At 39.6% G+C, this 27,143-nt stretch overlaps 1 long non-coding RNA gene across 1 annotated transcript; it reads left to right on the forward strand.

Annotated features, from left to right (window-relative positions):
• Window positions 1–14,834: 14,834 nt before the first annotated feature.
• On the forward strand, window positions 14,835–27,050 carry LOC113652356. Its single transcript, XR_003442868.2, has 6 exons — window positions 14,835–14,849; window positions 14,965–15,208; window positions 16,552–16,608; window positions 16,732–16,788; window positions 23,682–23,736; window positions 26,265–27,050. It is a non-coding gene; the product is annotated as an uncharacterized LOC113652356 (long non-coding RNA).
• Window positions 27,051–27,143: the final 93 nt, after the last annotated feature.

The following is a 27,143-nucleotide window of genomic DNA, read 5'->3' on the forward strand; positions in this document are numbered from 1 at the left end:
AATTTTGAAAGACTTACTAAAATGAGTTATCAACTCATCAATACAAGTACATATTACAAACTTAATTATTTTATGCTGAAAATATTGTTTATTTCAAGTTTTACAAACTAACCCCATGAATCATTTTTTAGAGTGCAGAAGAAAGAGGTGCTAGTGAGCCTTCTTGACCAGGCTGGAGGTGTTGGTAGTCTAGGACATTTCCGCTGAGATGTGGATCCCCAGGAACTTGAAACTGGAAACGTGCTCAACAGCCATCCCAATGATGTGGATGTTGTCATGTGTGCTTGTGGTCTCTTTCCTGAAGCCCACAATGAGCTCCTTTGTCTTGGAGGTGTTAAGGAGCAAGTTATTGTCATTGCACCATGTGGCTAGGTGCTGGATCTCCTCCCTGTAGGCAGTCTCATCATTGTTGGTGATGAGACCGATCACGGTAGTGTCATCTGCAAACTTGATGATGGAGTTAGATCCATTCACAGGCCTGCAGTTGGAGGTGAAGAGGAAGTGTGTGTTACACCAGTGTTGAGTGTTGAGTGTGATGGTGTTGGAGCAGATGGAGCCTGGTCGAACCTGCTGGGGTCTGTTGGTCAGAAAGTCCATAATCCAGTTGCAAGTGGAGGTGTTAATGCCCAGATCTACTAATTTGGCTATTAACTTGGATGGAATGAAATGCTGAGCTGACATCAACAAACAGCATAGGTGCGTAAATGTTCTTATTGTCCAAGTGTTTGAGCACAGAGTGCAGTGCCATGGAAACTGCATTTCTGTGCTCCTACTGTATTGGTATGGTAGGCAAACTGGTGAGAGTCCAATGTGGATGGCAGAGAGTCCTTCAGGTGTGCCAGGACCAGCCACTCAAAGCACTTCATGACAATGGGTGTCAGTGCTACAGGGCGGTAGTCGTTTGGGCACGTTGGGCTGGAGTGTTTTGGCACAATGGAGGTGACGATTTCAGTGAAGACCCCAGTGAGCTGCTCAGCACATGCCCTGAGTATGTGTCCAGGGATGTTTTCTGGTCCAGTAGCTTTGTGTGCACTAATACGGCTCAGTGCGTTGTAGACATCTGTGGAGGAGAGTATGATTGGAGGGTGGTCAGCTGAGGGTTTGAGCTTGGTGGCAGTCTCTCTGTTGTCTCTCTCAAAGCGAGCATAAAAGTCATTAAGCTCATTCAAGAAGAGGACATCAGTGACAGCGGGGGTGGAGTGGGAGGATTTGTAATCACTGATGGGCTGGATGCCTTGCCACATGTGTCGAGGGTCAGAGTTGGAAAAATGCTTCCCTATCTTTCACTTGTTGCAGTGCTTGGCCTCTTTGATGCCCCTCTTCAGGATAGCACTGGATGTGCTGTATGCCTGTGTGTCACCTGATCTGAAGGCAGTAATGCATGCCTTCAACAGGAGGTGCACCTCATTGTTCATCCATGGCTTCTGATTTGGGTATGTGATGATCTGTTTCTGAGTAGTATCCAGTACAGAGGAGATGTAGCAATCAATGTCCATGTGAGTGTCACTGGTGGCCTGAGAAGCAAATGTATTCCAGTCTGTGTGTAGAAACCTTTCCTTGAGTGTGAAATTTTCTTCTGTGGGCCACACCTTGATGGTTCTCACCAATGGCTTCACTCACTTGATGAGGGGTGCATATTTGGGGTTGAGGAACAAAGAAAGATGATCTGACTGCCCCAGATGGGGAAGGGGGGTCACAACGTAAGCCCCAGCCATGTTTATGTATACATTGTCTAAGGTTTTGTTCCCTCTGGTGTGACAGGAAACATGCTGGTGAAATTTGGGGAGCACTGCCTTTTTTTTGGGGGGGGGGGGTAAGCTGCTGTTATAATGGTGGAAGTGAACTCCTGCGGTAGATAAAACGGTCTACATTTAACCATGAGAAACTCCAGGTTAGCTGAACAATGTCTCCCAACAATAACAGAGTTTGTGCACTAACAGACTTACGCTGTGAACGTAAATCCACAATCCACCACCTCCGGTCTTAGCGGAGCCATCTAATGTCTTATCCGCCCTGAGTCTGTGTCATCCCGCTAGCTCAATAGCTTTGTCTGGAATGCCGCTGTGCAGCAGTGTTTCCGTTCATCACATTACAGTTCAAAAGTTTCAAGCTGTGAGTGATGCTGAGTCGAATCTCCTCCATTTTGTTCACCAGTGGCATTGGCAATGAAGATGCTGGGTAAAGAGAGCCAGTGTGGTGTTAGCTTTAGCTTAGCTTTCACTGCACCACGCTTCCCCCACCTTTGTTTACGATCGTGTGATCGATCATTACTGGTGTTCTGGTGATCTCAGGAAGAAGTTGAAGGTTGTCAATAAAACTGGTGTACGATGTATAGGCACAGCTGCTCTGCATGAACAGACCCAAGATAAGCAACAAAAATACCACAAAATTGCAGATTCTGGAGAGATCCTGAGCCTCGCTATGTACTCGCGCCGCCATCCTGGTCATGGCTGACCAGGCTGGCTTTAAAGCAGCACATTTGACAGAGACAGCCCTTACACTCTTGATGAAGTTATTTCCTCACACGGGTTCTCTTACCACTGCTATGCTGATAATACACAACTTATCTTCTGTTTCCCACCCTCAGTTACCACAGCTTCTGTTCGGATCTCAGCATGTCTGGCAGACGTTTCATCATGGATGACTGCTTATTAGTTGAAGCTCAATCCTAGCCAAACTGAACTGCTGATCATCCTAGGTGATTCATCCCCAGGTCATGATCTTGCAATATCTCTGCATAACGATCTTATCTCCCCTTCAGTCACAGCTCACAACCTGGGGGTAACCATGGACTCTGCCATTTTTGTCCACACAGGCGGTTCCCTTGTCATCTCAAGACTGGACTACTGCAACTCACTACCTATGAATGCAATTTGTCCTCTGCAAATGATCCAAAATTAAGCTGCACAACTTCAGCCTGGTTCTCAGATACCACCCCACTCCACTGGCTTCCGATGGCTGCACACATCAGATTCAAAACACTGATGCTCGCTTACAAAGCCAAAAATGGACCAGCTCCCTCTTACCTCAAAGCCCTCATCACTCCTAGCACTGCACATTGCACCCTCAGAGCTACCAGCACTGCTCAACTGGTCCCACCATCGTTCAGGGTAAGAGGTAAGTATACTACAAGACTCTTTTCTTTTCTGGCACCAAGGTGGCGGAATGAACTTCCCCTAGGGGTCTGGACAGCTGAGTCACTGGCTATTTTCAAACGACGGTTAAAGACCTACTAATTCATGAAACACATGTATAATCTCACTCAAATAATGATGTTGGGAAGTTAATAATGTGCTTTGCAAGCACCACTAATAAGTTGGTGAGATATGGAGTCATTTTGCAGAGAAAATTTAAAAGGAATTGCAAATTATATATTTGTTAAATTATAATTGCAATTGTGTTTTCTAACTGTCCGTGTGAAAACTGTGACATAATTCAAACACAAATGCAAACCGTTTGCATTTCCATTTATGCAAAGCACAAAGTATGCCAAATTGCAAATGGAAAAGCAAAGTCCATTTGGGATTATATTATTGGATTATAGAATGGGGCATGTTTGTATCTGGATATGACATCATTCACAGTTGACCGCCGGCCCGAATAGAATATGTCAATCCCGCTGGTATTTATTTACACTTTAACACAATGTTGTTGGCAGCCTATTCTGAATTACCGTCTAAATATAGTATTCTAGTTTCTCCAAAAGACTATGCTGTTGTTATGAATGCTATTCCCTTTGGTCTAAAGGTTCATCTTAAAAACACCTGCCCTCAGCCTCCTGCATACTCCTTAAATGCTACTGATGTGAAATTGGTCGCATTTTTTTCTCCTATTCCCCAATAAAAACACATATCTTGCCCCATGTCTTGCCAACTTTAAAAATGTTTTATTTGCCTTTTTCTAATTTGCCAAATGTTATCATAAGGAATATTTCTTAACTAACTTGCTAATTCTTTTTTCTAAATTTAGTATTTATAAATGTAAATTGGGGTAGACATTTTAAAGTTTAAAAGCAGAAATTCAACAATATTTAAATACATAGTTGGGTTAAAGTAATAAAAAATCTGTAAAATGTACTTCAATCTGTAAACATTTTCACATTTTGCTTGACTTTAGTTATTTATGTAATATTTTGCTCTTTTTAATTTATATATTCTTGTTTCTGAATTTCACTTTTGTTTATTCAGTATACCTCTGATTGATGTTAGGATCCTTTAAAATCAATAATAACAAACACAGTGTAATGGTAAAGTCTCCCAGCTGCAGCAGCTCTAGAACAGATGTCTCAAAATGCAGTCAGAAAGCCTTTCATTCGCTTCCCTGAGTTTGGTGAAAACAACTTTATTAATGCTGCTAATTGTTAAGGCTTTCTGTAATTCTATAACCACCAATGATTGTGTAAGGAGGAGGCATACGGCTGTGGATCCATTTGCAGCTTAGTTTAATGATAATCAGAAGAGAGGTCAGACAGGCAATAATCACGGGCAGAGGTACAAATATCAGAGTCGAGAACAGGCAAAAGGTCGGGGCAGGCAGAAAGCAGACAGAAGAGACAGAAACAGGAAACAGAGTAATACCAGGAAATCAGAACACCGTTTTCTGTGCCCTGACGGCACTCCGTAGCTGTCGGTGCGCTGCATCCCACGTTTCCCCGCTCCGGCGAAACCACTCATCGATGGCTGGCAGGTCGGTGGGTGTGTCAGACCAGGGGAATAAGGGAGGCTGGTAGCCCAGGACACACTGAAAGGGCATCAGGCCGGTGGTGGGTTTAATTAGGGAATTCTGGGCATATTCGGCCCACATCAGGTACTTGCTCCATTCGTCCTGCTTGTGCTGACAGTACATACGAAGGAAGCGGATGAATTCATGTTTAACCTCTTACGGGCCCCGTGCCGTACACGGCACGGAAGTAGAAGTGACCACTAGGGGATGACCCAGAAACAAGCTTCAATTCAACTTTAAAGCATCAAATCCTCCAAAAACACGAAAAAACCTATTTACCTAGTAAAGTTTATACTCTCAATAATTTTTTAAGCCCACACACAAAGCACAATATGATTCACAGCCTTCATACAATTAGAAAAAAATTTCGGACAAAACTGACCTAGGTGGCGCTAGACCGTTTTTTCCCTTACCTTTAGACGCGTCTCTTTCTTCACTGGGGTAATATATTCCAACACAAATAATCCACAAAAATCCACACAGGTCCAAGGAATTGAAATCTGTAAGCCTTTTAATCCAAAATGCTCTGGTCGCGCCGCAAATATTCCGTTAGTGTTCTGAAAACTGGAAACAGAAGTGCGCCATCATCTCGTTTTGCCGTTCTAACTCCTAATTGGGATATTCAAAAAGTCTACGTCATAGCGTTTATACGTTTATACGTTTATAGCCCAGGTCCTAACGAATCAAATAAGCCCTCATTTGAGCCAATCGGTGCTTGTATGGCAGAGATAGACGGCTGAGAAGCCAATGGTGGCTTGACCTAATTTTTGGGAACCCGCCTTTGACTGACAATTCCAATAGCAATGAAATGGGCTGGGACCTATACAGCCGTTTAGCCAATAAGCAGACGATTCCAACGGTATATGACATGCCGTATGTTCTTTGCCTGTGTCTGCGTGAACTGGATGCGCAGAAGAATTCTTGCGTAATCCCTGACCTTTTGTCCCTCTCACAGCTCAGGGTGTCAAGTTACAGGCCTGTTTTCACACCAGAGTGATAGAGAGAGAGCCTATGCTTGTTTATGGCTTGTCAGACTGAGCCTGCAGCCTTTTATTTCAAAGTTATATAGTAAACAAGTACACAAAAACGCTGCACCCGACGACCAGGGCCGTAGAAAAATATTCATATAAAATCCATTTTTGGGTCTTTTGACTTGAAATTTTTTTGGTGAAAGCCAAGACATGTGGCTATGACTCTCAGTTGTTGGTTTGTCCCTAACATGTTCCAGAAAAATAAGATTAATCAGTTTATCAGAAAAACAACCCAGGCGGACAGGTAAATCTGCATTCAAACCCCTGTAACTTTGTGCCAGTAAGGCCTAGAATCAATCTGAAACTAGTTTCTGAAACTAGAGAATCTCTTTCAAATGGGACCAGGCTCACCCCTGTGTGTCAAAGTATGTGGGAGCTGTACCACTTTTTGTTGGACAATGGATATAGGCGGAGGTCCATAAGAGGTTAAGGCATTCTGTCTGGCCGTTGGATTGTGGGTGATACCCTGAAGTGAGGCTTACGTTGACATTCAAACGCTCGAAGAAGGCTTTCCAAAATAGCGAGGTGAACTGGGGACCTCGATTTGAGACGATGTCCTCGGGCAGACCATAGTAGCGAAAGACGTGGGTACAAAGCATTTCTGCTGTCTCGAAGGCGGTAGGGAGCTTGGCTAGCGGAATCAGCCGGCAGGCTTTAGAGAACCGGTCGATGACAGTTAGAATGGTAGTGTAATTGTTGGAACGAGGCAGATCAGTGACAAAGTCCAGGGCAATGTGGGACCAGGGTTATTGTGGCACTGGGAGTGGTAGTAACAGGCTAGCTGGGCATTGGTGCGAGGCTTTGGACGTTAGGCATGCCGTGCAGCTTCGGACATGTTTGTTGGTGTCCGAGTTGGCCACCAGAACTTATTTTGGACCAGGTGGGTCGTGGCTGTAATCCCAGGGTGACCGGAGGCCGGGCTTGTATTTTGTGTTGTGTTGTATATTATGTTCAGGCACATATGTTTTGGCGATCGGACATTCGTCTGGTGACGGCGTCAGAACCTTGGCTTGGGCGATCTCGGTCTCGATGTCCCACTGAATGGGTGCGATGATCCGCCTCTCAGGGATGACGGGCTCAGTGGGCGTGTTGGTCCAACCCCCGATACAGTCGTGACAGGGCGTCAGCCTTGGTGTTCTTTCTCCCCGGTCTGTAGGTCACTGAAAACTGGAACCGGGTGAAGAACATAGCCCACCGGGCTTGGCATGGGTTCATGCGTCAGGCCTTGCGCAGGTACTCCAGGTTGAGGTGGTCTGTGAGAACAGTGAAGGGATGCCATGCTCCTTCTAACCAGTGCCGCCACTCCTCGAACGCTGCTTTCATGGCCAGCAGCTCACCGTCTCCCACATCGTAGTTTCACTCTGTCGGAGACAGTTTGCGGGAAAAGTAGGCAACAGTAGGGAAACATCTTATGGATCAGGGTGGTGGAGAATAGGTGCTGAGGTGAAGCTCTCCTTGAGCTGGCTGAATGCAGAGTGCGCCTCTGGTGACCAGGTGAGGTGGCTTGGTGCATTTCTCGTCATTGAGGTGAGGGGCACGGCGATGGTGCTGAAGCCACGAATAAAGCGGCGGTAGAAATTGGCAAAGCCTATGAAGCATTGAGGGTCTGTGGTTTGGGCCACTGTAACACTGCCTGCACCTTGGTGTCATCCATGGCCACCCCCTCAGCTGAAATAACGTACCCCAGAAAGGCCGTCGCGGTCTGATGAAACTCACATTTCTCCGCTTTGACATATAACTGATGCCGGATGAGGCGTTGTAGCACCGCCCTCACGTGTTTGACGTGTTCCTCTTCATTCTCAGAGTAGATGAAGATGTCGTCGATGTAAATGATCACCCAGCGATCTAGCATGTCCTGGAAAACATTGTTGATAAATGATTGGAAGACCGCCGGACTGTTCGATAAGCCAAACGGCATGACCAAATATTCATAGTGACCTAATTGGGTTGAGAAGGCGGTCTTCCACTCGTCCCCCTGTCTAATGCGGATAACATTGTAGGCGCAGCGGAGGTCAAGTTTTGTGAAAAACCGCGCTCGGCGAAGTTGCTACAGGGCTGATGGTACGAGTGGAAGGTGGTATCTGAACTTTACGGTTATGTCGTTGAGGGTCATAAGCATGGTTGGAGCCCCCTGTCCTTCTTCTTGATGAAGAAGAACCCTGACGACACTGGAGACACAGAGGGGCAGATGAACTCTTTCTTCAGCTCCTCCTGGATATACTCAGTCATGGCTGCGGCCTCTGGTTGCGAGAGTGGGAAGATTCTCCCCCTAGGTGGCGTTACACCAGGTAGGAGGTTGATGACACAGTCACAGGGACGATGAGGAGGCAGGCTTTGGTTTTACTGAACGCCACCCCAAGGGCTTGGTATTCACGTGGTAGAACGGGAATGGTGGCGGATATCGGTGTGCCGTCTGTGGTGTTGAGCTGACAGAGCTCCTCCGGGTCCCGGCGGTCGGAACATCTGTCGCCCCAGCTGGTGATGTGCAGGCTGAGATCTCCAGTGAGGTGTGTGATGCATCCCTCTCTTAGTGGCCTTCCATCTATCGCCTCCACTGCTAAAGGAGACACACACGGTATTACTGAAACATCATGAGATCGAATGAAGCTCCATGACATGAAATTTCCAGCTGCACCCGAATCAATAAGTGTGTAGAGACTGACACTCTCTCCTCGAATCTGGAGGCGCACGCGGATTTGAGCGCAGCTCTGTGACGGCGGAATGATGAAACTTTGACTCACCAGGTTGGGTCGCCCTCGCGATGGTCTGGTCGGGCAGGTTGGTAGACGGTGTCCAGCTTCACCGCAGTAGAGGCAGAGACGGAGGCGGAAGGCCAGTACGTATTCAGCCGCGGTACGATCGCCCTGTGATGTGGCCAGCAAGCGCTCCTCCGCTCTCTCTCCGGTGACGGAGTGATCAAAGACCGCACAGAACTGCATGAGAAAGCTCTCAAATAACGGAAAGGCGTTCTCTCCCCACACCGCGGTGGCCCAATCCAGTGCTTTGCCGGTGAGCAGCGAACAAACGAAGGCGATGCGGCTGTTCTCTGTGGGGTACAGAGCTGGCTGTTGCACCACGAAAAGTGAGCACTGCATCAAAAAACCCCGACAGCCTCCCAGATCGCCGTTAAACTTCTCTGGGAAGGCGAGGCGCGGACCGGTGGTAGTCGGAGCGGGATACGAAACAGGTGGCGGTGAAAATGAGCTGGGCTGGTGGTGGATGGGAGGTGTAGTCTGGAAGCGCGCTAGTACTCCGGAGACGCGTCTCTATGGAGACGCTCAGGTGGCGGCTCGTAGTTTGTGACAGATTGACAGGTTTAAGTGCAGCCATTGGAAACGCAAATGCAAAAGGATTTGTGATTGCATTTGAGTTTGGCAGGCTCCATACACAATGCTAGAGGAAGTAAACAGCAAATGGGGAATTGCTATTGAGATTAAATATGGCAGAATTGTAACTCGAAATACATAGGAAATTCATGGACTTTGGACTTTGCTTTTCCATTTGCAATTTGGCATACTTTGTGCATTTGCGTAAACGGATTTATGTGTTTGAATAATATCAGTTTTTATAATGACAAGTAGGAAATGCAATTGCAAATATAATTTAATATAAATAAAATTTGCAATTCCTTTTTCATTTTGTACTAAAATCACTCCATAGTGAGATAGTAATAGTGTGCTTTGCATTGCAAGCAACACTAATAAGTCGGTGAGATAATAATAATGCTTTGCATAGCAAGCACCACTATTAAGTAGTTTAGATAATAATACTGTGCTTTGCATAGCAAGCACCACTAACTAGATTACCGTAGAATATTCCAAACTTCTAGAAACTACTAAGCAAATAATATTACCAAAAATAACAATATACAATCACTTAATTCCAATAAGCATAAACACGCATAAGAAACCTAAAACAAACATTCACAGTGCTTAGTAAGTAAGAAAAATATATTTAATATATTTGGGTCACAAATATATACATATATTTCTCATTTTACACTAAAAGGTTTCATTTTGGTTTCATTCCTCCACTAGTTTTCTTTTCCAATAGTCCTCTGCCTTGTCCACATGTTCTTTAGCAAACTTCATGGGTAGCAATGTTCTTTTTGGAGAGTAGTTGCTTTCTCCTTGCAACTCTGCCTTGTACACCAAGGTCGTTCAGTGTTCATCTGATGGCAGACTCACAAACATTAACATTAGCCAAAGTAAAAAGGCCTTTAGTTGCTTAGAAGTTACTCTGGGTTCCTTTTGGACACAACAAACTTTTACATGTGTTGCTTTTAGAGTGATCTTTGTTGGTTGACCTCTTCTGTTGGTTGAGGGTAGCAATTGTCTTAAATTTCCTCCATTTGTACTCTTTCAAGATGATTTTGTAACCTTTTCCAGCATGATGAGCAACAATAACTCTTTTTCTCACAGCCTCAGAAATCTCCCTTGTTTTTGCCATGATCTACTTCTACAAACACACAGCATGAACATCAGATACATCTCTGTTCTTTAAATAAAATAATGCATTCATGGAAACCTGATTGTCACTCTACTGACTGAAATCTCCTCCCCTTCCACCTGAGAGCTGCTGGTACCAAGGAGGGGGCAAGGAGGAGCTTAATATTTAAATCAGGTTCATAAACATATAACTCTACAAACATAAAAAATTTATATACACACCCAGCACACCAAAACAACTATTCCAATAGCAAGTAATCCATGGAACCCAGTGACAAAATGGAACAAGAAACACAAACACACATAACAGCCATAAAGGACAACAACCAACAAAGAACATCCAGGGTTAAATACACATGGGGACCCAATGACAAACGAGAACAGGTACACATGACTAACAACAACCAATCAGAACATGATCTCAGGGCTCTCAAGTTTTGAAGACAGGCAAGCGTGACATCTCCAAGCCCGCAGCATCCCCACATAAATAAATAAATAAATAAATAAATAAATAAATAAATAAATAAAATAAAGTTTTGAAAAAATAATTAAATAAATAATCGGGGAGTTGTTGTGTTTGGTAAGGATCACTGACCACATTTTCACCAAATACATTGTATTTGTTTAATTTCCATTTATTTGTGTGTGTGTGTGTGTGTGTGTGTGTGAGAGAGAGAGAGAGAGAGAGAGAGAGAGAGAGAGAGAGAGAGAGAGAGAGAGAGAGGGAGAGAGCGAGAGAGAGATTATGACTGCTGTTTATTGTAGGGCTGCACGATTTAGGGGAAATGTCATATTGCGATTATTGAGGTCAATATTGCGATTGCGATAGCGATATAATAAACCAATGGTATCATGAGTCAACTTGCTGGGTTCTCAAGGAAAATGCACAGACAGATTGCTGATAATGCTGAAATTTGTATTTCTAAACTCAAACTAGCAACAACAACAAACAAATGCAAAACGTTTTCAAATATAAAATAACACATTAATGCTGTGTGTGTGTGTGTGTGTGTGTGTGTGTGTGTGTGTGTGTGTGTGTATACACACACATTATATAAAGTAAATTACCGACTTAATGCAAGTTATACATGGTATTGCACATACCATTATTGATTATATGATATTTGGAGCAATATTACATGTTGTAATTGTTAAACTTGATTCCCTTACATATACATTTGCTTTTAAGCCTAATTATTAATTTTGATTATGATGTGATTCTGACAGGGGCGTGGGAAGAGGTTTCAGGTTGGGGGTAAGAGTTTTTTCTGTCAACACTTTTGAATAAGAAACAATATCAAGGCTATAAAACTTGTCAAAACTCCACGAATCATAAAAGTATCAGTGAGAAGTTGCCCAGTCTCACGAACTGCCGTGAGACTGGGTTGGAAGTTGAGAACACTCGTTTAAACAGTGCATACACTCGAACTTGACTGCACATCACATTTTTTTACTTTATTTATACTGCTTTTAAAGACCGCAAAGACCGGTCTTCGGGACATAAACTGTCATGTACAATAAAAGAGCCTGCGCAGCGACAGGAAATATAATTTAACACAAAAAGCCGCCTAGACGGTGGACTTGCGCTCAGGACTTTTTTTTTTTTTTTTTGAGCGGCGTGTGGACGAATTTTTTCAACGCACACACTATTTTATTTCTTGATAACAGACCGCTGCTAACTATAACACACCGTTGTCATGAAAAACAGAGTGTTTGAATGGACACACAGGATTCTATCCGTAGAGACAGAGCGCACTATTTTCTTTAGCGGAAGCAATACAACAGCAGTTTCGTGTTGCAGCCACAGGCGTATGAGACCTGTAAACTTAAGCAACAGCGCGAAGCCGCGAACTCGTTCTGAATATTTTAAAGGCGTAACAGCTGATGAAAAAGCAGAGACAATTGTAGACGAAAAGGAAGAGAGATTTTATCTTCGTTTTTATTTTATACAAAACATTTTCGTCTCGACTTTTTTCGTCAACAATAATGGATGTTAATTTAGACTTAGTCAGCGTTTTTGAACAGCGGTGCAGTCTTGTCATCGTCTCGTCTTAGTCATGAAAAAAAAGGTTGTTGACGAACATATTTTGTATCGTCTCGTCTGACTAAATTAACACTACATATAACAGAGGTAGCATTTTTTCTGGACACCAGTTCAGTGTCCGTCTGCTCGGCATCCATCTTCACCCGTTCCGCGCTGACATGACCATACGCGCCACAAGTGCCACTGCCTTAAAACTGAAACTCACTGGTCTTTCTTTTTTTATTAGCGGATAGCGGTGTAGTGTATGGAATAGGCAAACAGCTTTCAGAGAGAATGGGTTGTCATGTCCACACATGCATTTATTTATTATTTATTTATTTCATAAAATCGCACAGGCTTGATATCGCGATTGCGATATAATCATATCGCAATCGCGATATCAAGCCTGTGCGATTTTAATCGTGCAGCACAAGTTTATTGTAAGTGTTTTTTTGCCCTTTTGGACTCCTTTATCATTTGTAATGTTGGGTCCCATTTAAAACAGTTCAGCTCAAGCCCAGCCATTTTTAGTGTCATGATTATCATCCAGAGACAAGCTGTTTCATGTTGAGGTTTTGTTCAAACTGACCATTGAAAATACCGTCGCTAATGAATGTTTTTTTTTTTTCATTGGTTGTTGCGTTAAATCTAATCAGATAGTGCTATTTTCTGATTGGCTATTTGTGTAGCCTCTTTTTTTGATTTGCTGGTAAGTGTCAGGCTTGACTAATAACTCCAGGGGAGACGCGCTTGATCCCTGCCCGGTTCTTGACTAATACACAGCTAAGTTAACTAAGACACAGCGGTGCGGACAGATACATTTTGGGCGCTGTGGCATATTAAATATAGGATAAATAATATGTTTTTCTGTGTGAGAAATACAATGTGTGGCAGAAGAGTATGACAAAAGACCGAAATGCGTAACTGTCACTCTCAATGCATGACACCACTGCCCTGTGATCTTGGCCAGAGAACATGAGGGCAAGGGAAGCAAGACAAAAAGATACAAGACAGAGTACAAAATAAAAGAAGTGAAATCCAGAACACAACACAAAACACAAAACCTATGTTACACAGTTAAATGGACAGACTGAAAAACTTTGTAAACATGTTGTATGTACAACATTTTACTCCTGTAATTATCCATTACATAACACAAAAAAGTCGTGGCCTAATGTTTAGAGAGTCTGACTCCTAACCCTAAGGTTGTGGGTTTGAGTCTTGGGCCAGCCACGACTGAGGTGGCCTTGAGCAAGGCACTGAACCCCCCAACTGCTCCTCGGGTGCCGCAGCATAAATGGCTGCCCACTACTCAAAGGTGTGTGTTCACGGTGTGTGTGTGTTCACTGCTGTGTGTGTGTGTGCACTTTGGATGGAACGCAGAGAACAAATTCTGAGTATGGGTCACCATACTTAGCTGTATGTCACGTCGTCACAAAAACAATCTTGGTATAAGGATCATCACTGTTGACCAATATTCAAAGAAAAAAACACAAAACGAACAGCTGTGACGCTAAATTTGCTCTTACCTTTAGTGTTTAAGGATTATAGAGATCATTTTCCAAGAGAAAAATTTAAGATTCCAAAACAAACCCTAAATAGTCATATTTGGATGGAATAAACACCTATAGCAACATATAATTCAATTAAATTACGTTTTATAGTTCGGCAGCTCATAAAACTCAAATACAGTGGTGTTACCAAATGTGGCACTAGAGAGTGTGCCTCTACAAAAACCTCTCTCTAATAACTCTGATACACAATAGATAATTTAAAAACTGTCAGGCAGAATATTTTTCAGAGTTCCAGACTTCATCTATTTCAACCAAGGGCTGTTGGTTGAGAAGCAATGGGCCAATTGAGACATTTATACCACCCCTAATCTGCATGCCATGTAAACATTTCTTGTAATGTTTGGAGGCTCAAACGAACAACTTGGAAACGACACCAGAGCTGTCAAGTGTCACGCATTGAGAGTGACAGTTACGCATTGGGTCTTTTGTCACGCTCTCCTGCCACACATCGTATTTCTCACGCAGAAAAACTGTTTGACTATTTATCATCTATTTAATATGACGCAGCGCCCAAAATGTATCTGTCCGCACCGCTGTCTCTATGGAACCGGGCAGGAATCAAGCGCGACTCACATCTTAGTCGAGTCTGACACTTATCAGCCAATCAAAAAGAGAGGCTACACAATAGCCAATCAGAAAATAGCACTATCTGGGTAAGATTACAACCAATGGAAAAAAAACGTCTTCAATCCTGACCCTAAAAATGGCTGGGCTTGAGCCAAACTGTTTTAAATGGGAGCAACATTACAAATGATAAAGGAGTCCAAAAAGGCAACAAACACAATAAATAACACAAGCCATAACCTCTCTCTCTCTCTCTCTCTCTCTCACACACACACACACACAAATTAATAAATGGAAATTAAACAAATGCTCTGTATTTGGTTAAGTGTGTTCAGTGATCCTTACAAAACACAACAACTTTTTTTTGGGCGTGGGGGGCGTGTGGTGGAGATGTCACGCTTGCCTGTCTTCAAAATTTGAGAGCCCCGCGACACTAAGGAAACGGATGCGTGTATGAAATTTTGAGCAAAAATAGAAGAGAGAGCAAGTAACAATATATTAACAATGTTTCAATACGATTTGTTACAATTTACTGTTTACATTACAATACAATATAAACTTAGTAATATAAAATCAGCTACGCAAATGCTTCTTCTACCCAGAATGCCCCAGTAAGAGGAAGTTGTAGCCCTTGACGTCCCAGTAGATGCTCCGCCCTTTCAAATAGGAGAAAGCACAGGCTGAGAGCACGAAGAAGGAGAACGGGGGAAAGAGAGTGACTGCGACCAAGGGAAATAGCGAGCAGATGATGTTTACAGGTCCGTGATAAAATGACTAAAACTTTGCGAAAAAAACACGATGAATTTATGTTCATACGACAAAGCTGGACGTCGCTTTTGGACCTTGGTAAGAATTTGTTACCGAGTGTACGATCGTCCTTAGACGATTTTTAATGCATTCCAATATGGTGGAAATAGAGAAGGTTCACCGTTGTAAAAAAAAAATGGCCATGATGGGGCCAGCGCAAATTCATGAAAATATTTTCCTGTCGATTAAATGTGCAATATTTTATGCAACTATGTGATGAAATATAAGAACAAAAACATCTTCTGGAAAGAAAGTTGAGAATGTATAACGTACATCAACGAAGAAAATGCAGACTTTTATTGACTACGCATTTTGACTGCTTTGTCCTTGAAAGGACGAACGACCTTGCCAGGACTTAATGTGAAAACAAGCAAAAAAAAAAACAACAAACAAAAAAAACGAATTAAAAGCAAAATATTTAAAATGTATTTATGTGCGTCATCAGTATGAACACTTGTAATTAAAATTAGTGGCATTTCTTTTATACTTTTGAATGTGCCTTTAAAGACGAACGCATTCGTATATTTACACAGACACGCACACACACAACATATATATATATATATATATATATATATATATATATATATATATATATATATATATATAATCTTTAGATGTACCTGCAAGTAATCATGCAAATAACACTGCGAATGTAATTGCTTGTATTTTTATGTATTCATTCAAGAAATATACAGTTATTTAATATATCTCTTTCTATGTTTGGAGATGTGCGGAGAATATGTGACTTGACTATCTTTTACTGTTTATTCAGAATTTTCTTCAATGTGAAATACCAGGGTGTTGGCTTTTAACCCTTAGTGGTGCCGAAAACCACCATTTCCTTCAACAATTTCAGACTGTTTTAGTCTCAATTTTGTCTGCTTAATGGTTGTACATAACTTAGTTAATTTCTAGACCCCAGATAAAAAGTAAAAAATAAAGTGACAAATTTGTTTACAATAAATGCATATGTTTTACTAGTAAAGCTTACCCAATATTTTTCTTCCATTATCCACACACAAAATACCGTCCATTTGAATTATTTGCCACCACATAAAATATATATGTATATGTGTGTGTATATGTGTGCATATATAATGTATATAGCACTGTATTCAGTGTCTTTGGTTTATGTTCTCTAACATTTAAAAATAAGTATATGAACACTTGCAGATGATGGGAGTGTAATTCTATTTGTTAATATACCACATATTACAATGTTAATGTAACCTCAGTAAGTAAACTTATGTTGGGTAATTACATTAAATTTACACTTAATTAACATTGGTATAATGTTTGTCAGTTCTATATTTGTCTATCTATAGGTAAGACAATTAAAAAAATAAACTTGTCTTCTAATTTGCTAATCTTCTATACAGGCAGACACCCCTGGTAAAAAGATGACGGAAGAATTCTTAGTTCCATAATATAACTATGTAAGTGTCTTTTTTTTTTTTTTAACAAGTTGTGTAAATTGTGGTTATCTATTGTTTTGCAACCATTATGGCAAACTGAACAGATGATAACTGAATGTTTGTTTTATACTTTTATGCTTATAGGAATTTGTTCCACATACATGCAAAGTGAAAGGACGTGAATGAATGGAAGATTCCAGTGTAAGTATTAAACTTGTGACTGATTAATTTAACTACTTATAGACGGTAATGACCTATAGACACATATGTTAAGGAATTAATGAACTCTTATGGAGTTGCATTATGCTGTCAAGTACATCTGTCATTGAATTTAAAGACATTTTGATATTTATTTGATATTTTGCAGCATTATTCTGTTTTTTTTTGTTTTTGTTTTTCTGCCTGATGCAGTAATGCTTAGTTTTTTTTTGTTATTAGTGTGTACTGAATGTACTGACTCTGCATGTGAACCTTTTTAGAATTATAAGTGATCACTAAAAACATTAATTGAAAAGAGAAATTTTTTTGTTTGAGAGTAGGCTGGCATTAAAATTATTAAATGAGGTGTATATCTAACAGTTACACTGAAATCACTATAGAAAAATATTGTGTGCATTTTTGAAGATTGTATTGAAAGCATTTTTGATGAAATTTAAGGAAAAGCCCAGCTAGATTTAATGTTTACTTCACACAAGATTAAATAAAATTTAAACAACACAGTATTTATTTATATAATATAAATGATATCATGGTATGTTATTATGAAGATTGACATCATCCTTCATCCAGAGCTACATACAAAATTGCTTTGAAGTCCCTATCTATGGAATTCTTTAACACTGGTTAATTAGGTTACAGATTAAGATACCAGCAACCTAAAACTTTGTTCAGGGTTTTTTGTTAGCTTTTTTCCCCAATATACACACACAACCAATAGGGAAAATAGGTGCTAGTTTAAAAGTTTCAGGAAGAGATAGGTCTTCACCAGTCATTTGAAGATAGCCAGTGATTCAGCTGTTCAGACATTTGCGGCAAGTTCATTCCACCACCTTGGTGCCAGAACAGAAAAGATGTTGGGACCGGTGGAGCACTGCTAGTAGCTTTGAGGGAGCGAGGTGCAGTTTTGGCTTTGTAGGCAAGCAAATGGTATGTGGTATCTTAGCCAGGTTGAAAACAAGCTGGGCAGCTGCATTTTGAATCATTTCAGAGGATGAAGTGTGTTCATATGTAGACCTGGCACCAGCAAGTTGCTATAGTCCAGTCTTGAAATGACAAGAGACTGAACATGTACCTGAGCAGCCTGTATGGATAAAAATGACGAGAAAAACGGACATGAAATTGTCACATTAGCAACATGCGAGGAAAAACAGTTGATTGTCCATTGTTATCCCAATGTTGTGAGCCATGACCAAAGGGGAGATGTTGTGTAAGGATATTGCAAGATCCTGCCCTGGGGATGAATCACCTGGGATGACCAGCAGTTCAATTTTGCTGGATTGAGTTTCAACTGATGAGCCGTCATCAACAATATGTCTGTCGGACATGCTGAGAGTTCAGCAGAAGCCATAGTATCTGAGGGAGGGAAGGAGAATGAAATGTGTCATGTGAGGAAATAACTTCACCAAGAGAGTGAGTATACAGAGAGAAAAGGAGAGGACCAAGTATTGAGTCCTGTGGGACACCAGTGGAAAGTGCGAGTGAAGCAGATGCCATTGCACCCCCATGTGACCTGATGAGTGACCTTCCAGGTAGGAAGCAAACCATTCCCATGCTGATCCACCAATTCCAAGACTCCTAAGGGTGGGCAAGAGAGTATTGTGGTTGACCATATCAAATGCTGCCTAAAGGTTGAGGACGATGGGGACTAAGATGACCGCTTTGCTGGTCTAGCAGCATGTAGTTTCTCTGAGACCACCAAAATGGCAGTCTCTGTGTGCTGCTTTGAAGCCAGACTGGTTGGTATGTTGGAGGTTGTTCGGCAAGAGACAGACAATTGATTATACACAATGTATCCAAGCAAAGAGAGAAGTGATACCATTCTGTAGATACAGTGTGATAACTACAGCCAGAGCAGCTTACTTCAGGATGTAAATAAATTTAAGGTAGTTGATGCATGACCAGATGTTAGGGATCTATTGTGATCATGGTGATGAAGGGCAGAAGGTCTTTGTGAGATGGTCTGAAGCATAGTGGTAGTGTTTGGATCCATGCAGTAGCATTGCGAGAATTGACAAGTTGTAAAATCTCTTTTGCTGCTACAGTTGAAAAATGTGAATGAAGGAATAGTGGAATCTTGGCTGTGAAATGTAGTGAAAGGTCAGAAGTGAAGGTCTGGCTGATTTTCTCAATATTCTCATTGGGAAAGGAAGCATCAAAGTCTTAACCCATCAAGGAGGATGGGGCAAGTGGAGCCGGGGGAGCTGAGCAATGAAGAGAAAATGTGGAGCGTATGAGGATCTTGTGCAAAAGCTTCAAGCTTTTGATTGTAGAAGGACGTCTTGGTAGAAATCACATCTGAGCTTGGCCAGGAACATACTGTACTGTTAGTTCTCTTCAATTGCTGCACAACACAGGACAGCCAAGGAACAGAACAAGAAGTTTTCTTGGGTTTTGTGGACTCCCATATATATATATATATATATATATATATATATATATATATATATATATATATATATATACTTTCATGCCATTTTTCTACTGTGTCTGGCTTGAACACTGTCTGGAACATGGGTTAAAAATAACACACTCATGTTGGGCTTGATGTGAATCACACTCTAGTTTCAAAAGCAAGTGCTGTGTAACCAGACTTAAATACAAATATACTCAAATTTACAATTGTTTGTGTATCTGTATAATTAAATTAGTAAGTGCAACATGCTTGTGCATTTCAGGTGGATGTCAGACAGCAGTAGGAGATGATATGAATGTTTGATTAGTCATTCAAATTCACATAATTTAAAACAATAAATATTAGCATAATAAAACTACCTGCTATTGTTCACAGGATAGCTTGTTGCATTTAAGTATGTATTTACTGGATTTACTCTGATACTATATACAATTTACTCTGATTCCCCATCTCAGAAACTCTGTGCTCAGTCAGTAAACAGTCAGGTCCATAAATATTGGGACATTGACACAATTCTAACATTCTTGGCTCTATACACCACCACAATGGATTTGAAATGAAACGAACAAGTTGTGCTTTAACTGCAGACTGTCAGCTTTAATTTTAATTTGATTTACATCCAAATCAGGTGAACGGTGTAGGAATTACAACAGTTTGCATATGTGCCTCACACTTGTTAAGGGACCAAAAGTAATGGGACATATAATAATAATCATAAATCAAACTTTCACTTTTTTTTATACTTTCGTTCCTTTCCTTCTCCATACTCCTCTTCCCATCACTCTGGTACAAGTTGATCTTGGTCTCATCTGTCCATAGGATGTTGTTCCAGAACTGTGGAGGCTTTTTTAGATGTTGTTTGGCAAACTCTAATCTGGCCTTCCTGTTGTTGAGGCTCACCAATGGTTTACATCTTGTGGTGAACCCTCTTTATTCATGCTGGTGAAGTCTTCTCTTGATTGTTGACTGACACACGTACACCTACCTCCTGGAGAGTGTTGTTGATCTGGCCAACTGTTGTGAAGGGTGTTTTCTTCACCAGGGAAATAATTCTTCGGTCATCCACCACAGTTGTTTTCCGTGGTCTTCCGGGTCTTTTGGTGTTGCTGAGCTCACCGGTGCGTTCCTTCTTTTTAAGAATGTTCCAAACAGTTGTTTTGGCCACACGTAATGTTTTTGCTATCTCTCTGATGGGTTTATTTTGTTTTTTCAGCCTAATGATGGCTTGCTTCCCTGTTAGTGACAGCTCTTTGGATCTCATCTTGGAGAGTTGACAGCAACAGATTCCAAATGCAAATAGCACACTTGAAATGAACTCTGGACCTTTTATCTGCTCATTGTAATTGGTATACTGAGGGAATAACACACACCTGGCCATGGAATAGCTGAGAAGCCAATTGGTCCATTACTTTTGATCCCTTAACAAGTGGGAGGCACATATGCAAACTTGTGTAATTCCTACACCATTCACATGATTTGGATGTAAATGCCCTCAAATTAAAGCTGACAGTCTGCAGTTAAAGCGCAACTTGTTTGTTTCATTTCAAATCCATTGTGGTGGTGTATAGAGCCAAAAATGTTAGAATTGTGTCGATGTCCCAATATTTATGGACCTGACTGTAGTTCAATTGGCCATTTCAACAACTGACATATTTTGTTAAACAGAGAAATTGTCTGATTATGGTATTTATAAAGACAACATTTATAGTGGTATTAAAATTATTCAAAACAAAATATAAAGCAAATCTGATGTGCATTCTTTGTTGTTCACATTTTTTTGCAGTTAATTAACAAAAGAAACACTTGCGTCTTACTCCAATCAGTCTGACTTTAATGTACCTGATTTCCCAACTTGAAAAAATGAACTTCTTATGAGGAATTTAATTGTCAGCTTGCCAGCTATGTATGTTGGTAAGAATGCTAGTTACTGTACTGAGTTTAATAACAGTGTTAGTGAGTTCAAGCCACTTAGTAGACACACCAGCAGGCCTATAATAGTAAACATGCAGTTGTAGTACCTTTTTATGATTACATATTTACATGGTTTCATTGAAGAATTAATCCCCCCCCCCACTTTCCACATCAAACATGCTGAAGTGGGAAAATACTTTATTGCAACTTGTAAACTTATTATAGTATAGTTGTTTTTCCTGAAAAACAATTCCTTGTTTGGTAGATGTAGCCCTGCCTACAATTACATGTAAATTACATACAAGTATAAAGACACTGGTGAGGTTATGCAAGTTTGCAAATATACAGTTTAGATGCAGAAGAATAAACCAAGCCTAACTGTCCCTTTCCATATAGAACAATGGCTTTATTACAAATGATGGCTGGCTAGATTATTGCTATTGTTAGCAGCAAGCTAGGCATCAGACGATAGCACTACAGTGAACTACAGTGGGGCTTGAAAGTGGCATCAAATTACAGATTAAACATTCTTATAATATGTCAAAAAAAGTTAGATTTTATTTCCCTCATTTTGAAAAAATAAAAAAGGTGTCTTCAAAAGTTTGGGCACCCTGCAGATTTTATAGCATGCACCGCCCCCTTTGGAAAGCTGAGACCTGACAGTGTCATGAATTGTTCTCAATCATCGTTTGGAAAGACCAGGTGATGTCAATCTCAAAGCTTTTAAATGCCCAGACTCATCTGACCTTGCCCCAACAATCAGCACCATGGGTTCTTCTAAGCATTTGTCTTGAAAACTGAAACTGAAAATAGTTGACACTCACAAAGCAGGAGAAGGCTATAAGAAGATAGCAAAGCGTTTTCAGATGCCAATATCCTCTGTTCGGAATGTAATTAAGAAATGGCAGTCATCAGTAACAGTGGAAGTTAAAGCAAGATCTGGAAGACCAAGAAAAATATCAGACAGTACAGCACACAGGATTGTGAGAAAAGCAAGTCAAAACCCAAGTTTAACTGCACGATCCCTCCAGAAAGATCTGGCAGACACTGGAGTTGTGGTACACCATTCCATTATAAGAGATACTTGTACAAATATGGTCTTCATGGAAAAGTCTTCAGAAGAAAACCTCTATGTCCTCACCACAAAAATCAGCGTTTGAAGTTTGCAAATGAACATATAGACAAGCAATCAATCCATGTCTTTAGATCAACATTCAGGACAGATAGTTAAAAGCTGTTTTTATCACTTACGGAATGTTTTTTTAAAATGAGGAAAATGTTGTCCAATGTAGATTTAGAGATGATTATACATGCGTTTATCTCTTCACGTTTGGACTACAGAAGAAGGAACCAGCAGATCATCTCACATCACACAAGTTTTATACTCTCTTCACTGGTTACCAATCAAATATAGAATTGATTTTAAAATTTTGGTCCTCACTTATAGAGCCCTTCATGGGAATGCTCCTGGGTACATTTTTTGACCTGTTGACCCCTTATGGCTCTTCGAGAGCATTGAGGTCATCAGGTCAAAATCTGCTTCTGGTCCCTAAAACCCATTTTAAAACTTGGGGGGATCTTTCTTTTAAGTCTGTGGCCCCCAGACTGTGGAATGTGTTGCCCCAGTCTCTGCATGTGGCTGATTCTGCTGATTCCTTTAAAAAGCAACTGAAGACACACTTGTTTAGACAAGCTTTTAGCTGACTGGGCTTTTATGGTTTCATCCCTATTGTAGTGTGTTTTATTATTTTAGAGTTGAAGTTTTTTCTTCTCTAAAATTTCTCTTTTTACTCTAAGATTGTTTTATTGTACATTTAAGTTTTATTGTTATTTTGTAAAGCACTTGGTGATTTTATCTGTGAAAGGTGCTATATAAATAAACTTTACTTACTTACTCACTCACTTAAAAGAGCAGTGCGTGACAGACAGCCCAGATGTCTCAAAGAACTAGAAGACTTTTGTAAGGAAGAATGGGGGAAGATACCTCAAACAAGAATTGAAAGACTCTTGCCTGGTTACAAAAAGCTTTTACAAGCTGTGATACTTGCCAAAGGGGGCAGTACGAGGTATAAACTCTGTAGGGTGCCCAAACTTTTGCAGACACCATTTCTTTGTTTTCTGTTATTTTATTTTTTGTTATTAAGTGTAAATGATGGAAATTAAAATCTAACTGACCATGTTTAATCTGTAATTTTATGCCTTTTGGAGATTTTTCCGTTTATGCACATTAATTCAAACTTTTACCTGGGGTGCCCAAAATTGAGCCCTACTGTAAGCTACTCACTGTTGTCCACTGTTGTTGCAGTACTGCTGTTTCAATACAGAACACACTGCGATATTCGTCCTTTACTTTGTTTCTTGTAAATTCTGGTTTGGTAAATGTGGCACTGCCCTTTACTGAATATGCTCATATTACATGCAAGAATTAAGGTAGACACCCTTGCGAGCCCATGACAACTATGTTTGCAAATACACAACCTAGTCACTGAAGTTATATAGTCTTACATTCTCAGCAGCCTAACGGAGAGTAATTGCTTTTTATTTCCCTTAGCATCTGTCAGTTTGTGGGCGTTGTCATGAGATTGCTGGGAAAAGAATACTGCTTGGTAAGTCTTTGTTCTTGTTCATGTCCATGCGGCTTGTTGCATCATATGTCTGTTGTTGGAAAGGGCAGTGGTTTCTGCTAAACCTACCATAGGAAAAAGTAGACATGCTTCAGTTAAGGAAAAAATAAAAAAAACTAATTGTGAATTTTATATTCTTTTTATGATTTTTTTTGGGTGTGGGGGGAATCTAACTTAATGGAATTCAAAACTTCATGAGCAGCTAACACTAATTAAAAGACCTATGAAGTTTATGCTAATGGAAGTTAATTTGGCTGTAATTGGCTAAATATTGTGAATTTAGTGATGAATTTTTGGGTGTTGAACCAAATAATCCAAGTCCAATGTAAAAATTACTCAGGCACCTGTTTTTTACATTTAATAGCCAAACAATGTTTTGTATACATTATATGCCCTAATTATATACAAAGTCAGAATTGTTACTGTCACAACACTTGTGCTAACAGGTACTTAAATTATAGTCAACTGTTATGTTACTCTTTAATTATAGTACCATATTGCTTTATCGTTATTAAATTTTACTATTTTATAATTTGAGTTGAGGCCAAAAGATTACATACAACTAGACTATAGATAATTAATTTCCCTTTCTTTCATGCATTTCATTTTACTATGTTTATTTTTGATTAGGTATATAATAAATTGATAAGTTTGAATTTCACAGAGGTCATTTTAAAACAATCCTATAGAGACATTGATTTCAGCTTTAATTCACTATATGAGGATTATAGTGAAGTTTACTTACACTAAATTGACTGTTTCTTAAAACATTCTAGAAGAGTCCATAAATGATTTTGTAAGCCTATAATTGAGACATTGTGGTGATTCAGAATTAAATTGAAGTGCACTTGTTACTGAAAAATGCCCATCCTTTATAATCTCTCTTTCTGTGCATATTTGCCTTTGATATAATGGAAGAATCCAAGCAAATTTTCCAAGACCAAAAAAAAAACCCCCAAAAAACTACAAGTTCTGTTCCTGCTAATTAGCAGTTTCCAAAAAAAACATAAGGTACCACAAGCATTTGTACAAGCAGTTGTATGGTAAATAATAAGCCTAGGACCACACAGATGCTACCCTGTTCCAGATAGTCATACATTTACTCTCTGTGATGAACAAGCTTGGGTAGCTGATTGTTCAAACCCTTTCACCAGTTTGTTTGTTGTTGTATTGGGGTTCATCTAAACATTTCAGACCAAAGTGTGTACATCATAAAACCTTGAATCCATAACAATTTGTAGATAGAAGTATGTCCAGGCAAAGATGTCCATGCACTTGTTACACCAGTCATTCAGGCAAATGTTTTGATAAGTAAATTTAAAAACTAGTGGAAGGCTACCCCTATCATTTGATGCAAGATCATGCAATGACACCAAATGCTTTAACTATGTTTAAACATTTAAACCTACTGAAAATCTGATATCAACATTGGAATAAATCTGTGTCTTAAATGTTATTTTGAAATGACCTCTTATTATAATAAATATGCTAACTGACTTAACTTAGGAAACATAACACAAATAAAATTTCAGTCAAGTATTCTGGAAAGATATAGCTTAAATAAACCTTAATGACTTAACTTTATTATTATTATTTTATTTTTTTTAAATAAGGTGTTAATGTTCAAATAGCAAATTTAAGAAACGTTAGCTCAGTGTTTACGGTGTTGGACTACTGATCGGGAGGCAGACAGTTTGAATTACTGGACCACCAATCTGCCACTGCAGGTCCCCTGAGCAATGAAATGAAAGTCAGATAATGTTGTTTAAGGAATGCCATAAATGTAGTCTTATACTGAATAAAACATCCATTTTATCAAAATAAGAATGCATTTTAAGTTTTTACAACGTTATTAGTAATTATGATCATTGACAATTTATGACTGGAAACACTTGCACATACTACATTGAGAAACTTGACATGGTCTGTCTTCAGAAATTTTATGTAACTGTTAACTAAGTATCATGGCAGTGACCCTTCATATAAAAAATCTTCATAGAAAATAATTTATTAAATCCAATTACACACAACATGTCGCAAACCAGGTGTGTTATAATATGATAGAAGAATTAATATATTCATTGGATAAAGCTAAATTCCAAGCTGCAGTGATTGCTAGCAATGAAAAGCTAGTTGAAAGTGTTTGTTTTTTGCTGTTTTTGTTGTTGCATCTTGTTGAATTTAGTAATTGGTGTTTAGTAAAACTGGATCAAGACTACATTGTTTGAATAAGGTATGGTGCAAATTCCTAAAATTACATACGGAATTGGCTGGATGTAATATATTGCTGTGAAAATGTTTCCATTCAAGGGATTTGGTGATCTAGTACTGTTGTACAAAGATTATTCAAGCCACCCTTATTCAAGTGGATTGACCGATAGAAGTAATTCAGTATACTTTCAGTCAAGTGTAACATTATCTTCAAGCTAATATTTTTCATTTTAAGCTTTATGTAGATACATTCATTTGGGGCTTACATGTTTTCCCTTTTCCTTTTTGATTTCATTAAGACCCCTACTGGACAAACAAGTGGAGACTACAGCTTTGTCGGGAAGATGGCGGCTCTGATTTTTGATTTTGAATTTGCAAAATAACTTTTTGGTTTTGTTTTTAATGTAACTTTTTTTTGCAGTTGTATTCTGCTGGTAAATGTGTTTAATTCCCCCTTATTTGACAATTTTGTTGGTGTTTTTTTCTTTCAGCTATTAATTGTATTATTATTCTAAGTTGAATACATCATTTAATATTTAAATAAAAATAGTTTTGAACGATATTGATTTTCTCTCATTTAATTGGGGAAATGTGTCTTAAAATCTGAGTTAAGCTTTCTTATTAAAATGGTTATGATTAATATTTGTTGTTTTTGAGGTTTGTCATTTTCACCTGGATAATGGTTTAGCAAGTCTTCACAAATTAAAAAAAAGTTCTGTTTTGCATTCTGACAATCCTCTTATATAGTTATTGCATTACAATCACAAACTTTTAATTTACTATTTAATTTTAAAATCTAATTTTGACTCACCTGAGAAAGTATAGTCCCTTTTAGATTTATAGCGCTGTATTTAAACAATATATTTGTGGCTGTGCAAATAATAATTTTTTAATGGTACAAACTATGCTCACAATGCTTTAGTCTTTTAAGACAAGCTTGTGTATAGATGTCCTAAAATGGTGTCTTTCACAGTCCAAAGCTCTAAAATGGCTCCCAATGTCTGATTTCCTGTCTGAGCAGGAAGTGATTCTGTCCTGAAATTTTCCCATCCCCTGAAAACACAGATTAATAAAGTTTAAGATTACTCACTTGCACATTCTTTCTCTATCTATCTATCTATCTATCTATCTATCTATCTATCTATCTATCTATCTATCTATCTATAATATTATATATA

The sequence above is a fragment of the Tachysurus fulvidraco genome, chromosome 13 (assembly GCF_022655615.1).
Source record: "Tachysurus fulvidraco isolate hzauxx_2018 chromosome 13, HZAU_PFXX_2.0, whole genome shotgun sequence".
Taxonomy (NCBI): domain Eukaryota; kingdom Metazoa; phylum Chordata; class Actinopteri; order Siluriformes; family Bagridae; genus Tachysurus; species Tachysurus fulvidraco.